This window comes from Amblyomma mixtum, chromosome 3, assembly GCF_055824585.1.
Source record: "Amblyomma mixtum isolate Tamu chromosome 3, ASM5582458v1, whole genome shotgun sequence".
NCBI lineage: Eukaryota > Metazoa > Arthropoda > Arachnida > Ixodida > Ixodidae > Amblyomma > Amblyomma mixtum.
Window position 1 is genome coordinate 410,449,954 of NC_143014.1, and position 14,887 is coordinate 410,464,840.

General features: G+C 44.5%; 1 long non-coding RNA gene across 1 annotated transcript; it reads left to right on the forward strand.

The window, feature by feature from the left end:
* Positions 1-418: 418 nt before the first annotated feature.
* On the forward strand, positions 419-14,526 carry LOC149357641 (uncharacterized). The gene is made up of 3 exons (XR_016291855.1): positions 419-732; positions 1,466-1,511; positions 14,309-14,526. It is a non-coding gene; the product is annotated as an uncharacterized LOC149357641 (long non-coding RNA).
* Positions 14,527-14,887: the final 361 nt, after the last annotated feature.

Genomic DNA, 14,887 nt, shown 5'->3' on the forward strand with positions numbered 1-14,887 from the left:
ATCATCGCCGCTTTCTATACCGAGGCTGCAACTCTCTTAGGAAAACTGGCCCTAGTCTTGGGTCTAGACTGGCGAGTAGTGGCGGCGGACTCACCGTTTTCCTTGCCGCCCATGATCTGCTTGATGCGCTTGCCGGAGGCCGACCAGCCTTCGGCTTCTTCCGGTGTAATGTCCTCTCCGGGAACTTCAATGGACGTACGCCCGCCGAGACTGCCGATGCTCGGCGCTGACGTTATGTTGTCTCCCATCGACGTGGCCACTTCCATTCTCGGACGCCAGCTTGGTCGTACTCGTCGTCGGGTTAGGCCTAGCGGCCGGGCCGCGTGTTTCCGTTTGCTAGCCGCTACAGACAAACGCAATGTTGCCCACACCAAAGCGCGCGCGGAGAACCTGTTGCCATGACAACTATGAACACGCCAATGTTGCCTACGCCAACGCGCGCGCGGAGCAGCTGTTGCTACGACAACTCAGGCAAGAAAATGCGACGCTGGTAATTGCAAATGGCGGCGCCCTGCCGCCTTCCGGTTTTCGTGCCTTTAGGATAACAAGTTGTCCAGCTTTTCGACAACGCAGGTAAATTTATTTAACGCCGGTGAGGCGGTGATTATCAGGAGCGACGATGTGTGCCGTTTGGGCAAGCTTAGGGCGTATCGATGCCCACCAGTTCGGAAGCAACGATGTCTGCCGCTTGCGGTGACCATCACAGTGCCGTTTGGACAAGCTTAATTCAAGGTGAGTAATTTATTCGCTTTCATGCTTTTCGATGGCAGCTTGTCGTGCTTTTCGATAACGCAGGTAATCTATTTTATGCCGGTGAGTAATTTTACACGCCATTTGAGAAGCAATGATGTCTGCCGCTTGGGATAAGTTTAATGCAGGAAAATAAAACCATATTCATTTTATATTTCTCTCTTGAAGTGTAACAGTTTACTCTCACATCTATTTTTCCACTTGCTCAACATTGTACAGCAGTTGTTATAGTTGAGGAACTCGGACTTGAATAAGTAGCATTTTTCACCACGGTGACTGCATGAAATACATGACTAACTTTACGAACTTTACGCATGATTTTACAAATGTGTGAAATTATGACTTTGTGAGCCGCATATAGAGGTATGTTTTTTTTTAGTGCTTCTTTTGTTGTGCATCTTGTCACCTCTGTCACAAAATCGTCCTTCATACTGTGAACAAATGTATGGCCGAAATGAACTAAACATCTTGTTTTAAAAGGGGAGATTTGGTATAAAAAAAAATTGTGTAATTAGTTTGCGGTGCCCCACATTTAATCTCCTTCAAGGTAACGCCCATTTGATCCAATGCTCTGCTGTGAAATTTGTTTTTCACTTTTTTGAACCAGTCCAGAAATTCTTGCGAGAAGTGGGGTCTTTCAGTGGCTGCACCTTTTTTTCTCTCTACCTCTTTCACGACCACAGAATAGTTTACCCTGTGGACTTTCTTCTTTCAGGGAACAGAAAGAAGTTGTGAAGAACAAGGTGATGTGAATGGTAGAGGTAAATATTCTAGGTAATGCTGTTTTTGGTTCACACACAGGCAGCTTTGTGTGCTGGTGTGTTGTCGGGGTGAAGCCACTATTGTCCACTTCCCACAACTTGGGCTATTTTCATCTTGTTCAGTCATGCAAATGTTTTAGAATCTTCTGGTATTTTCGAGTTTTTTTTTTGATATGCTGAAGTTTGTCCGGCAAACGCTAATTATGGCTGAGGAATTTGAATTTAAAAATTTCCCCGCCCCATGAGTCACACCATAGCCTCCTTTATACTCTATGGTCACACTCATGATATCCGAACTGAGAAGGTCGGGTTACCGCTGTTTTGAAGTGAATGGCAGTGTCGCAATCCACACCCAAAAATTTGGTGCTTACGCACGCAGTTTACTTTCAAAATCAGCTGGTGATGACAACACCTGTAGTTCGACTTTTGGTGTTTTTCATCTTATTAAAGCTCAGTTTTTGGCGAGAGCAGTTCCTTTGTCATTAAAATATCACAGTCTGTCGAAAAGCAGGTCAACTTTAATTTATCCTCAGTGTCCTTTTAATTTTTGTCTGATTTATGGGGTTTAACGTCCCAAAGCGACTTAAGCTGTGAGGGATGCTGTAATAGAGGGTTCCAGATAATACTGACTACCTGGGGTTCCTTTAAGTGCACTGACATCACACAGAACATGGGTCTGTAGCATTTCACCACCATCGAAATGCGACTGCCACTGCCAAGATCCAACTGGCGTCTTTCGGGTCAGAAGCCGAGCACCATAACCAATGAGCCATAGCGGCGGCTTCCCTTTTAAGATCAGTTGGTTGTCCAGTGATAACTGAAGCTTAAGTTGTGTGTAGTTGTGTGCAGCTTTCTTTAAAATTACTTTAAAAAGTGCACTTTCTCTTTAAATAATTTACTGTTAACATGAAGTTCACGATTGCTATGCATTGAGAGAGCAATAAAACCTGCTCATAACTGCACGTTGTACAAAGATTACTTTTAGATATCCAGTCTAAAGCTGTGTAAGTGAGGTTGTGTAATGATTAATAATAAGCTTGTCCATCTAAAAACAGATCTTTCGTATGTGCAATTTCATATTCCAGACAGCTGTGGTGTACAAAGTTGCTGAATGGCAAACACTGAAATATACACCTCATTAGTGTTGCACCCAGCTGCAGTGTATGTTGACTCGGGATAGATTGCTCGAAATGTAGGTGCATGAAACTATATCTCAAGGGAATTTAGTGAGGAAATCACTGCCAGTCCTCAACAATTCAAACGGTCATACACATAGTGTAACACTGGACAAACTTGCAAAGGCTCTTAGTCCCATTTTGAGCTCTGCTAATTTTGCTAGCAATTCTACATACACGAAATGATATGCATTTAAAAAAAAAGAAGAGGCCAGGCGCGGTGTCAATGAGGTCATTAATTGCTTCATTCTTACTGAAGTGGCCGCTTGTGCTGCCAGCTTAGCTTTCTCCCACTGTTACGAATTGCAAACATGCTCCTGACAGATGGCACATTTTGTAGGTGCCAATCCGAGTTGTGTCATATATTGCACAGGTAGTGTACCTTATTACATAGATAAGCTTCATGCAGTTACTATCATCTGAACTGCATGAAAAGGTTGATGAATTATGAACAAGGTCCTAACATGGTTAAACAAGGATAAAGGGAGGTCGCAGTGAATGTCATACTGTCACTCACTTTTGGAAATGACACCTAGTTTTAGTTGTATGTTGTTTTCTCTGTAGTGAAGCACACAATATTAGAATACATGGATCACCACATGGTATTTAGCTACAACTGCTAAATAATTTGAAATTCAATTTATTTTCTTGTGCTGTTTTTGAACAGTTTAGACAGCCAGACAATCACTATGACATCAAAGGTCAATATAGGTGACTGCTTCTTCATTTGTAGTCACTATTGCTCTTGAGACAGGCTGGTTTTAGCATTGCACTTAATGGAAACAAAGAAGGAGCAATTATATTGCAGTTTTTTTTTATGCCGCATGTGGAGTACGCAGACCTTTGATGTCACAACCATCCCAGCTGCTGGAACCGAAAGAGCACCAAGATGAAATTCGATTGTAAATTATTTAGCAGTCCTGGCATACACGGGGTGATCCATATATACTAATATCTTAAGGCATCGTTTCAAACAAGAAAGCATGCAAGAAAATATTTAGTGGCTATATATTCCTTTTAAAAAAAACTGCGTGAAAAAGCAAGGAGGAAGGAAGGAGGAGAAATGAGAACTACACACACACACACACCATTTGAAGGGCAAGGAAGAGAGGAAGCAAGTGTGTTCTGTGCATTACCTGCATTACGTTTCCCACAACGTCAAGAAAGTTGCAGGCAGGTAACGAGTAAGCCTGTTTTTGATGCCATTTATGCAAGGAGGTCCAATTTTTGTGAACTTTGGCAATACATGAATGTTCTGTCTTGTCAAGCTTACAGTGGTGTTTCTACGTCGTTTTTGAACCATAACTGCTTCATGGTGCTTTTCCAAATACACATACTGACTATAAATATGAGAAAAAAGTGGAGATGGTACAAAGACAACAGCGGCATTCTTGAAAGAACAAAAATGAACAAAGATACTGTACCATTTTCACTGTGGTCTCAGGCCCACCTATTGACTTTTCGAGCTACAACAGCATCTTTGGAGTGAAGATTCATCTAGGACCACTGTTTATTTCCACAAATGAGACCACTGCCACTGGGAACAGTGAATTGCAAAAGTCACAAAGGAATGATTTCAAAGCATATTAGGAAAAATAAATCTGTTACAAGAAAAAACGCACTGACATCAGTGGCAAATACGTTGAAAATGTTTGCATGAATACACTCTTTTGGTACAACCCTTGTCCTTCGTTCGTTCCATCAGCTAAAGGCCAAAAATTTTAGACCTCTTCTCGTAAGCTTGCTGAGGTGTACCCAAGGTTGACCAAAAGATTAATAGCTGAAAGAGTTAAAAAAAAAAAAGACATCAGCAAACACAATATGCCTCATGGCCATCAACGAGGACCTGTATTCCAACTTGCGGCTCATTCAAAAACATCCCATTCAGTAATACATGCTGGGGGGGCTAGTTGGTGCATGGTTTTGAAAACAGACGTGCAAAACAGACAATGCAGGAGGAAGACAGACGAAACAAGTGCAACTGTTTATTCACCTAGGGAGCGAGTGAATATATAGGCAAACAGACAAAACCAGAGAGGACCCACACATGCGCACAAGTAGAAACAAAAAGATAACAAAAGGCTCAAGGAAAAAAATGTGTCTCAGCACATATCTAAAAAGACACCTTCTTTTTTGTAAATTGTAAGACAGGGCGTGCTTACATGGGCTGTGGTGTCTAAAAAAAATGTGTCTCAGCACATATCTAAAAAGACACCTTCTTTTTTGTAAATTGTAAGACAGGGCGTGCTTACATGGGCTGTGGTGTCTTTGCCCCTGCGTAGAATTTTTGTTTCCTTCAGCTTCGCCTGAAATTTTTTCTCTTTTTCCCCGCAGGCTTTACAATTACGTGGTAAGAGAGTACCCGAGCCTTTCTTTAACGCGCGATTATGGTCAGCAAGGCAATCATTAATTAATACATCAGCCCGTTTGGCCAATGTAAGATTTCCCACACGTTGGCGGGATCTGATAAACTATGCCCACTGCACATTTTACAAGCGGCATCACATGCTTTTTCTGGCATTCTGCTTTTTTCAGTTTGTTGGGATCCATTTTGCCACACAAGGAGAACAGCTTCTTGCGGGTGGAAAAAACTACAGGAACATTAAACTTTCTCTCAACATGTTTCAGATTGTGTGCCATCTTATGAATATAAGCAATTATCACAAGTTTCTGTTTGGTAACATCGTTTTTTGCACTGTTATTGCACTTACTTTTTCACCTTTCTCAGTAATGCTTCGGCAACTGAGCTTATCAGCAAAGTAGGATAGCCAGCTTGCTGAAGCCTGCTCTTGCCTTTTATTCACTCGCTTAAGTGGATAAACAGTTGCAAAGTTGCGCGTGTTTCGCCTGTCTTTCTCCTGTGTTGTCTGTTTTGCGCATCATGTTTTTTCAAAATTCCATTCGGTGACAACTGATTGGCCCAAATGGCGGAAGTGAATGCACATCTGCTTCTGGCATTTTGGCCAATCAGGTATCGCTGAAAGGGATGTTTTCAAAGGGGACACACATTGGAATGCAGGCCGAGATTCGCCTACCATGTGGGAGTATGCCCATTTGGCAATGGACTGTAGTAAGTGCAAGAAGCATGGCTGCTGCCCTGTCCTTGAAAACACAGTGTTCTTTGCAAAGGCAAGAGGTAAAACTGAAAGGAAGGTAACTGAGACTTTCATGTCGCCAAGAATGCCGACAAAAGTATATGAGCACGCCGTCTATCTTCTGCATGATTATCATCATCAGCCTGACTGTGCGTAATGCAAGGCAAAGGCATCTCCCATGTCTCTCCAATTAAGTGTCCCTCGTCAGCTGCGGCTTCTTTATCCCCGTAAACTTCTTAATCTCATTTGCCCACCTAACTTTCTGCCGCCTCCTGCTATGCTTGCCTTCTCTTGGGACCCACTCCGTTACCATTAAGGACCAGCGGTTATGTCGCCTTCACATTACATGCCCTGCCCATGCCCATTCCTTCCTCTTCATTTCGACTAAGATGTCATTAACTCACATTTGTTCCCTCACCCACTCCGCCCACCTCCATTACACCTATCATTTTCCTTTCCATAGCTCGCTGCGTTGTCCTTAACTTAAGCTGAACCCTCTTTGTGAGCCTCCACGTTTCTGCCCCATAGGTGAGTAACGGCAAGATACAGCTGTTGTATACTTTTCTCTTGAGGGATATTGGTAAACTGCCATTCATTATCTGAGAGAACCTGCCATATGCCTCCACCCCATTCTTATTCTTCTAGTTATTTCCCTGCCATAATACAGATCAGTGGTCACTACAGCCCTAAGTAGACATATTGCCCTACCAATTCTAGCATCTGCTACCAACTGCGAACTGCTGTTCCCTTGCGAGACAGTTCAACATTACTTTGGTTTTCTGCGTGTTATATTTTAGGTAAGTCATTGATGATGTGCAATTCATCTCTTGAGTGACTTAGCAAGGCAATATCATCAGTGAATCGCAGATCATTAAGTCATTCTCCATTGACTCTTATCCCCAACTGTTCCCAATCCAGTCCTCTGAATGCCTCCTTTAAAGAGGCGACGCCAGCCTGAGCACTTCGAATGCCACCTCGACGTCAGCTACCTAGATGCCCCTGACTGGACCCATGCAACGCTTCATCAGCACCAAACCATGAGCACGAACGCCGAACGCTAGTTGCTCACTGGGTGTTCCCGGGTCGTGTGTATTGGTAGTCTTTGTGTTTTGTATTAGTTTTGTTTGTTAGTTTTGTGTGCTAGTGTTTGTGTCATGTAGGGTGTATTAAATGTGCGTCTGTGGGGTACACCTGTCGCCTAGTCCATTCTTTTGGCCCGAGTGTTCTCGGGGGATCCGTGACATTGTAGCGATGTTGAAGCAAATCCTGGCCCGACTGAAAAACAAATGCTATTGGAATTGCTAGAAGGCCAGAGCAAGATTAATTTGACAATGTAGGGCTTGCAGGCATCTGAAAACATAATTGAGAACAAACTTTCCAATTTAACTGAGCATTCGTAATTGATGGTATTGAGAAACTGCTGTAGAGCCTAAATGTCTTAGCCACGAAGGTAAAAGACATAGAATCGGCAATATTGGAACTTCGGGAGCGGCTCAGTACAGTTAGGAACCTCTGTTTAGGAAACAGAGGCAGCAGAAATAACCTGGTCATTTACAGTATAAAAGAGCTAAGCGAGGAGACTAGTGACGACCTGGAAAAGGAAGTAATTGATGGTGTTTTTATGGAAAGGCTAGGGTTAACAGTGAGTGGTGTCAAAAGATGCCTCAGGATGAGTTAAAAGGAAACAAACAAGACACAACCACTTATTTTGAAACTCTTCGACTTGCGTGAAAAAATGTCAATATTACGATCATGCCATTAACTCAAACGCGGCCAAATCCTGTTCTGGTGAGGGAGTGCGTTGTCGGTTCTGGTCACCGGTTACACAATTCTCCACCGGGTTAAAACAAAAAAACATGTTGATCGAATTTCACAACCAGGCCTGGTTGTGCAATTCGATCGACATGGTTTTTTGTTTTAACCCGGTGGAGAATTGCGTAACACCGAAATTCGAACCCGGTCATCTTGCACGTGGGGCAGATGCTCTACTGCTATGCTATCACTGCCTTCATTAATGTGCCTTCATTCACTGTTGAGGTATTAGCGGGGTCGCAGCGGAGCGCAAGAGAGAGACGACCAGCGTGGCAGGCTTCTAGTTCCGAACTGCCCGTGCCGGGCGTGCGCGCCCAGCACGCGCTGTTCATCTTTATTTTCCTCTAGCGCGGGAACGCCGATCCCAGCGCCGGCGCTTTATAGCGTCGCCGGGCGCTACAGGGCCCCCCGCCTAGACGGAACGTCGAAATGTGGACTCGGTGGAAGAGAGGAGGGAATGAGTGTCCAGTAAGTTCATGTCAGGGTCCGGGAAGAGCCATCGGGTGGAGGACGCGGGCTCAGGTGGACGAGCCTGGCTGCTGCGCAACGGGCGAATGATGCAGGGTAGCGAGCTGACAATGGACATGGAGGCAGGGGAGGCCATGGTCAGGCCGTCACCGGCTGTAGTGCTGCCCGCTGACACAAGTGTCAGCGATGTTGGAGTGTTGCGGCTGATGTCCATGGGGATCTGACGCACCGTGTACGCGATCACAAGCACAGGAGCGGCCGAAACGGCTCCATGGACTGACAGCAGATGTGGTGGGACCGTCGACACAACGGTGACAGCTGTGACGATGCCGGAGCAAGTTGCTGGGCTCAATCCAAGGTGCTTGGATGAAACGGGAGTGACAGTCCGGAGCACCTCGCCAGTGTCGATGTGCGTGTGGGCATGATCAGCTGTGGGTGTCTGCAAGAAGGTTGTGGCAGTGACAGGCCGTGTAGTTGAGACTGCTACATCAGACGGCTGGCGGACAGCAAGAGACACAGCTGGTGGATGAACAGTTGCCGCACTACTCGGTGTGGGTAACTTGATCATTCGGTGCTGAAGGTTGCTCAAGTCAGGCACCAAAACAGGCGCTTGCTGCGACAGTGTCGAGTTGCCAGGGTCAGACGCCGAGAAGTGGGTGACAGTACCGAGGGTTTGGAGCGTGGCCCTTTGGGCAGGCGGTGTGGCTGCCTGGGTAGTGGAATTGGTATCTGACAGATGCTGTGGTGGCGGCTTCAACCTCACAGCAGAGGCCTGCAGAGCTGTTGACGGTAGTGACGAGGTAGGTGGAGATGCCGGAAGCCTCGGCACGGCTGCTGCCGCAGAGTTGTCCTTGGCTGCAGGAGGCTCTGGCGACAATGCCACTGAAGCGCAAGGAGGCAGAGCTAGAGACGCGGGTCGGATAGTAGTGGGAGCAGGATGCGAGGCGGAGCTCGTGCGGATCCCACCTGGTGTGGCGTCGAGAGAGACAGCCGGGCTGGAGACGCTGGACGGGAGTGGCGGCGATGCGGCGAGGGGCTGCTGAGGCGGGCCGGGTTCTGATGAAGGCTGCGTGGGCGCGAGCGAGGCCGGTGCAGGGCCAGAGGCTGGCAGCGGCGAAAACGGGTCCGCTGCGTCGTAGAGCGGCGGCGGAACGTAGTAGGCGCCGAAGTACGCCAAGACGGCCGCACGCAGCTCATCGTATGGCCGGCCGCCGAAAGCAGAGTAGGTGAGCCGACGCAGGAGGTCGGCCGGGAGGATGTCACAAAGGACTTCGTGTTTGAACGGCTGGATGGTGATGCCGTTCAGGTACATCGCAGCCTCCAGTTGGGCGAACCACCCGCCGACGCCTGCAGGCCGGAACGCCGGGAGCGGCGGGTCGAAACTTGGGTGCTGCCAGTACGCCATGCTGGAACGCCGCTGAGATAGAAGGCACGGTTCGCCAGGTCACCACTGTTGAGGTATTAGCGGGGTCGCAGCGGAGCGCAAGGGAGAGACGACCAGCGTGGCAGGCTTCTAGTTCCGAACTGCCCGTGCCGGGCGTGCGCGCCCAGCACGCGCTGTTCATCTTTATTTTCCTCTAGCGCGGGAACGCCGATCCCAGCGCCGGCGCTTTATAGCGTCGCCGGGCGCTACAGTATCTTTAAAATGCACGGTATAGTAAATATATGTTTTTGATACGGATACTCTGATTCTTTCATTTTTGGCAAGCGATACCTATATCGATACATAAAATAGTACAGAAGATATATGTATCTTCAATACTGCCCATGCCTGTTGCTAGATGAAATGATGGTGATGCTATGCCATGAAACTATGGGTGAGCAAACGTTTAAAAAATTGTAATAGCGAATCATCATGTTATTCAATACTCTGAACGCCTTCAATAGTACACATTCAAAATTATGTGAAATGGTTCGAATATGCTCTTTTGTTCTCAAGTAGTTTCTGTATAATGGGCATGAAGCTTGAATCAGGCACACCATAGTTTTCATAGTTTTCTTTGATGACCGTTTTAAAAACAGCGTTCACTACAACACCACACAGCATTTTGCTGGTACTGGTCTGCATGAGATAGAGGTTTCAGTTTCGTGATGGCATCCATTTGTGTGGTGGGGTTCACAGTGCTCACTCATGGCCACCAAGATTGGGCGACGCAACAGTGTTCTGGCAGGTTTACCAAATGGCCCTGATCTCTGAGGCCATACTTATAGGTATTTCTTGCCTCTCATGTGTTTATCGACGCAGGGCGTTGGTGTATTTGCTGTTGCAATCAATAGTAAGTAGTTCTATTAAACATGGTAAATGGAAGGAAAAAGATTTTTGCTCGCCCTGGCATCTGCCATTGCTGCTGGAAGCATCTGAGCTGGGGCAGCTGAAATAAAGGATAGCAGGCAGTGTGTAGAAAGGAATTGAAAGAGGTGAGGGGAAAGTAGAAAGGACAGGGGAGAGGTACACTGGCAACTAATCTATTTACATATTAACATAATAACATATATACAAGTCGCACGCGCATGAAGGTCTTGCAGAGCATAGTGCAATCAATAGCAAATGTAATTTTTTCTATACATTGGACATGATAGTCAGAGTTTATATTCTTAGTGCTGCATAGCGCCTAGCTGAGGTCACCACTGCTGTTTTTTGACAGCTGTAGCTAAAAATTGATAAATTATAGCATAGCAGCGTGCTGCAATGCCACCACTTTCGCTTCACTGTTTTACATCATACTTGTTTCATACAAATATTCGCTCAAGTGGTGAAACAGTGAATATTTGCAAAGTTATCCTATTCATACTCTAGCCACTTTCCAGCTTTACTTCCGTATTTGATTCGGTTCTGAAAAATTGCTAACGCACACCCTTGCATAGAAAGCAGCTAGCAGTATTTTTTGTTTGGCAGTCTTTCAGCAACTCACTTATTGAACTGCTCCTGATGCTCCGATTATGAGCTGAAAAGAGCTTTTGTTGAGTGCACCGAAATTGTCACTAGTGGCAGTCTGCGGAGGTCAAGGGACTGTGCCTGTCATTACACATTTTTAATTTCTAGGATATTACAGTTACAAGTGAAAGTTCGGCAAGTTGGTGCATTTCTGTTTTTGAGCATACTCAGCTGACTTACCGCAGAAGACAAAAGAATAAGCAGTCAATGGTACACATGCTGAACTTGCTATGCATTTGTTCTTTGCCTCTGTTTGGTTTATTGCGGTTTAACGCCCCAAAGCAACTCAGGCTATGAGGGACGCCGTTCTTTGCCCCTGTATCAGCCTCTATTCAGTCTTCCTAAACTGAATGATATTTGAAAATTCTGCACTGCAGAGTACTGTCTGCACCTCTTCCAGCGTATGTAATAGGTGTACAAGAGCCCAATTTGCAAACTTGTTTGGGAAATCCAGCATTAGGGGCGTGTGAACAGCGTTATTTTGAAATTGAATCTAATACAAGCAGGCCAGCTTTGCGAATAAAACATGAATAATGTAGTTAAAAACCAAATCGAACAGGAATCAAACAGTGAAAGGATCGAATGAAATATGAATTGAATATATGTGCGATTATTTGCAGCTTTGAAGTTGCTTGTGCAGACTTATACGAATATTAGTGCAAAACAAATGTTTAAGTGAAACAAGGAATCACCAACGGCTACGCTATAAGTCATGGAATTGCAGCTGTAGCAATCGAAAGACGCAGCACCGATGTCCTCCAGGGGACATGCAACACGAAGTCTGTATGTTACCACTATGATCTTTAGGAAATTTGCATAGGGCATTTACCTTTTGCTACCGATGATGACAGCATACAAACTAATGCAATATCTCGGTTGATGAGAGGAACGACAGTTTAGGCCATGACCTCAGAGACTGGGCAAAACGGCAGTGTTTGCTAAACCAGGTTCAACTCTGCAGCATCGCACAATCTTGAAGGCGATATATGAGCATTATGAATGCCGTCTCACGAATTAACTGCGCCGTGGTGCTGGACCCTCCTTTCTGCACAGAGGGATAGCTACAAAGCTACAACATGTTGTGCAATGCCAGAGCAGGTTCTGCTTGACGTGCTCTATTCGAACTTGCTTATGATTGGCAAACTTGAGAACAGATTCAGTTCATTCCAAATAATTTTAAACATACGCTGTTTCATTCATTCACCAAATAAAATACCAGGATATTTGATTCGGTATTTAAAAATTTTCAGTATTCACAGAAGAGACCTACATGATGTTATAATCCTTTTTTTTGTTGTTGTTGTACTATGCAATCTCCCCTTCATATTTTGTGTATATACAGGGCATCCTGTTTAATTCAATACAAATGGTCTATTAAACATTGCATGTATTCGCTATACACCACAGCTTTGGAAGTTGAATAATCTGACAGGCTGATGCCTCAGTCAAGTCAAATGTAAATAATAAATGCTTATCCATCTAACCCGTTCAGACTGGCTTTTTAAATCCTGCGTTTAGGTCAGATCTATAGGGAATAACATGGCACACCCTGTATACCATGAGTATTCTGCCCAAACATATTCTTTAAAGATAACTGAAACAGTGCAGTAGCTTCTCACAGTATGTCCAAATGCTAATGGCAGCTACTAGAGTTTAGCGAGGCTGGAAATAAAAGCAGTGTTTTACCGTACCATAACAGATGCTGGCGCCACATTCTGCAACTCCTTTTTAAAAATTTATTTCTCACCAACAAAAAATACTTTTCTAGTTTTTTTTATATGTGAAACTAATTGAATGGGTTGACCATTTGGATTTTTTTTTGTCTAGCACCGTTGCCCACTTCGAGCTTTCTGGTCCACAATGTGGCCGTTTTTGGAGAAATCGATATACTTTTAATTAAATTACAGAACAACGCAAGGTTCAACTTTAATGCAAACAGTGCTATTTCAAGGTTTCAGGCAAAACTGCAAAAAAGTTCGCTTAAATTTAGACTCCAAGTTTAGTTCAAAAAATGCGGAAATCTTCACTTCCATTTTAAACCATGTTAAGCACTTCCATTTGAAACCAAAATGGCATCATCCACGGTTTACTTTTTGAGGCATGACAGGGCATCTCAATACCAGACTACATGCGGAGAGAAACTTTGCCGGCAGAACGGTTCCTGAACAATAATTTTCACAAAATGCCCACATAAAGGAGATTTCTTACACTTTGGAGCATGATATTTGGAGAAAATTTTTTTTTCTTCGAAAGGTCTCTACACTTCTGTTGGGACTGGTCTTAACTGGTATGAATTTCCTCAGCCAAATCTAAAATGTCAAAAATTTGGCGCATCTCCTTTCGCGTGGAATGACCCTCCTGTCCCCAAATTTTATTTCTGAAATCAACTGGGAAGAACTGTAAAAAAATTGTTTCGTGAACCTCGGCGGCTGTGAATTGTGACGAAACATTCAAGAAACGGGCAATTTTCTCTGTTCAGGTTTTCTGCCTAGATGCTGCCTCCTGGAGCATACTTCTTCACAACAGTTTTATCTTTTTTGAGCACTTGTTTTGTTGCACTCCTAGGACCACAGCGGCAGGTCTAGGCAACCTTTGTTTTTCACATTTAAAAATTTTAAACTTTGTGTATGAAATTGTCTTCTAACTTGAATATGTCAACAAACACTGAATCTCAAAAATTCAAAACAAAAATTTGACCTTTGCAAAACAAAAAAAAATTACATGACTTCACCCTGCAAGAGCAATGAATGCTGAACTAGCCTTCTGCCACATTTTCTTAGCTTTGCAGCCTTTTCATAAGATTTAGGAGAAATATATATCATAAAATAATTTTCTGCACATAAAACAGTGACATTTGATGAGTAAAATTATTTTTAAATTGCTAAAAAAAATTCAAGTAGATACAGCTAGAATGGTCAGGGTTCGGGCTAGTGCGTAGTCAACATGAGGATCCATAGCGCACAAAATTGAAGGGACACAACACAAGCTCTAGTCTCATTCGAAGTGTTGTGTCCCTTCAATTTTGTGCGCTATGGATCCTCATACTGCTAGAAATAAAGGAAATTTTGCTGAAAGCTGTGTCCCTTCAAATGGAGATGTGGTACAGACTGCTGGGCACATTACGTTGACTTGAAATCCTATCATTTACATCAAGTGCCGTACTGCTTGCTACTTTGCCTTTCTGACTGGTTCTCACATTTCCTTGTCAAGTGCGAGTGAACTTTTAAAATGAGCAAGGTGCCACCTCTTTTTGACACTAGAGCGGTACATGACCAGAAATGTAGTTTGAAGCAGCGGTCATATTCGTTGCAGTCACTAAACGGCGACACACTGGTTGGAAATATGCAGAAATCAAGCTTCTCGACACTTCAGCAGCCGACTGTGATGCAGGAACACCTTTACTGTGAGGCTGTTTATTGGCATGGGTGCACTCCAGAAATGCCACCTTCTAGCCCTCTTAAATAGCCACTGTCTGCAAGTTACTGCATCTGTTCTACCATGGCCAAAATAAAGGTGACCCCCTGCCATCATTGGTATCCTGAGAGTCTTCCCATACACTGCTCCCACTTTAGTGGCAGTGTTTATCGTGCTGTTCATCCTTTGATACAGGCACAGCAGTAGAAGATGCATGCAAAGTTAGTGGGCTTCCTCATAACAGGAGCATTGAAAGGACTCTGAAAATGAGCACCGACACTTGTTTGGCTGGCTGCTGTTTACTTCAGAAAGTTTTGCATAATACCTTTTCTGTGAGCTCAACTAACTGCTCTACCATTTTTGCATTTGTTTTGTCATAGCAGGGACGAGGGATGTTTCTTAGGAACGCCATACATATCATGCAAAACCAGGTGGTGTTTTTTGGATACTGTATGGTTATACAGGCGTGCCTCGTTA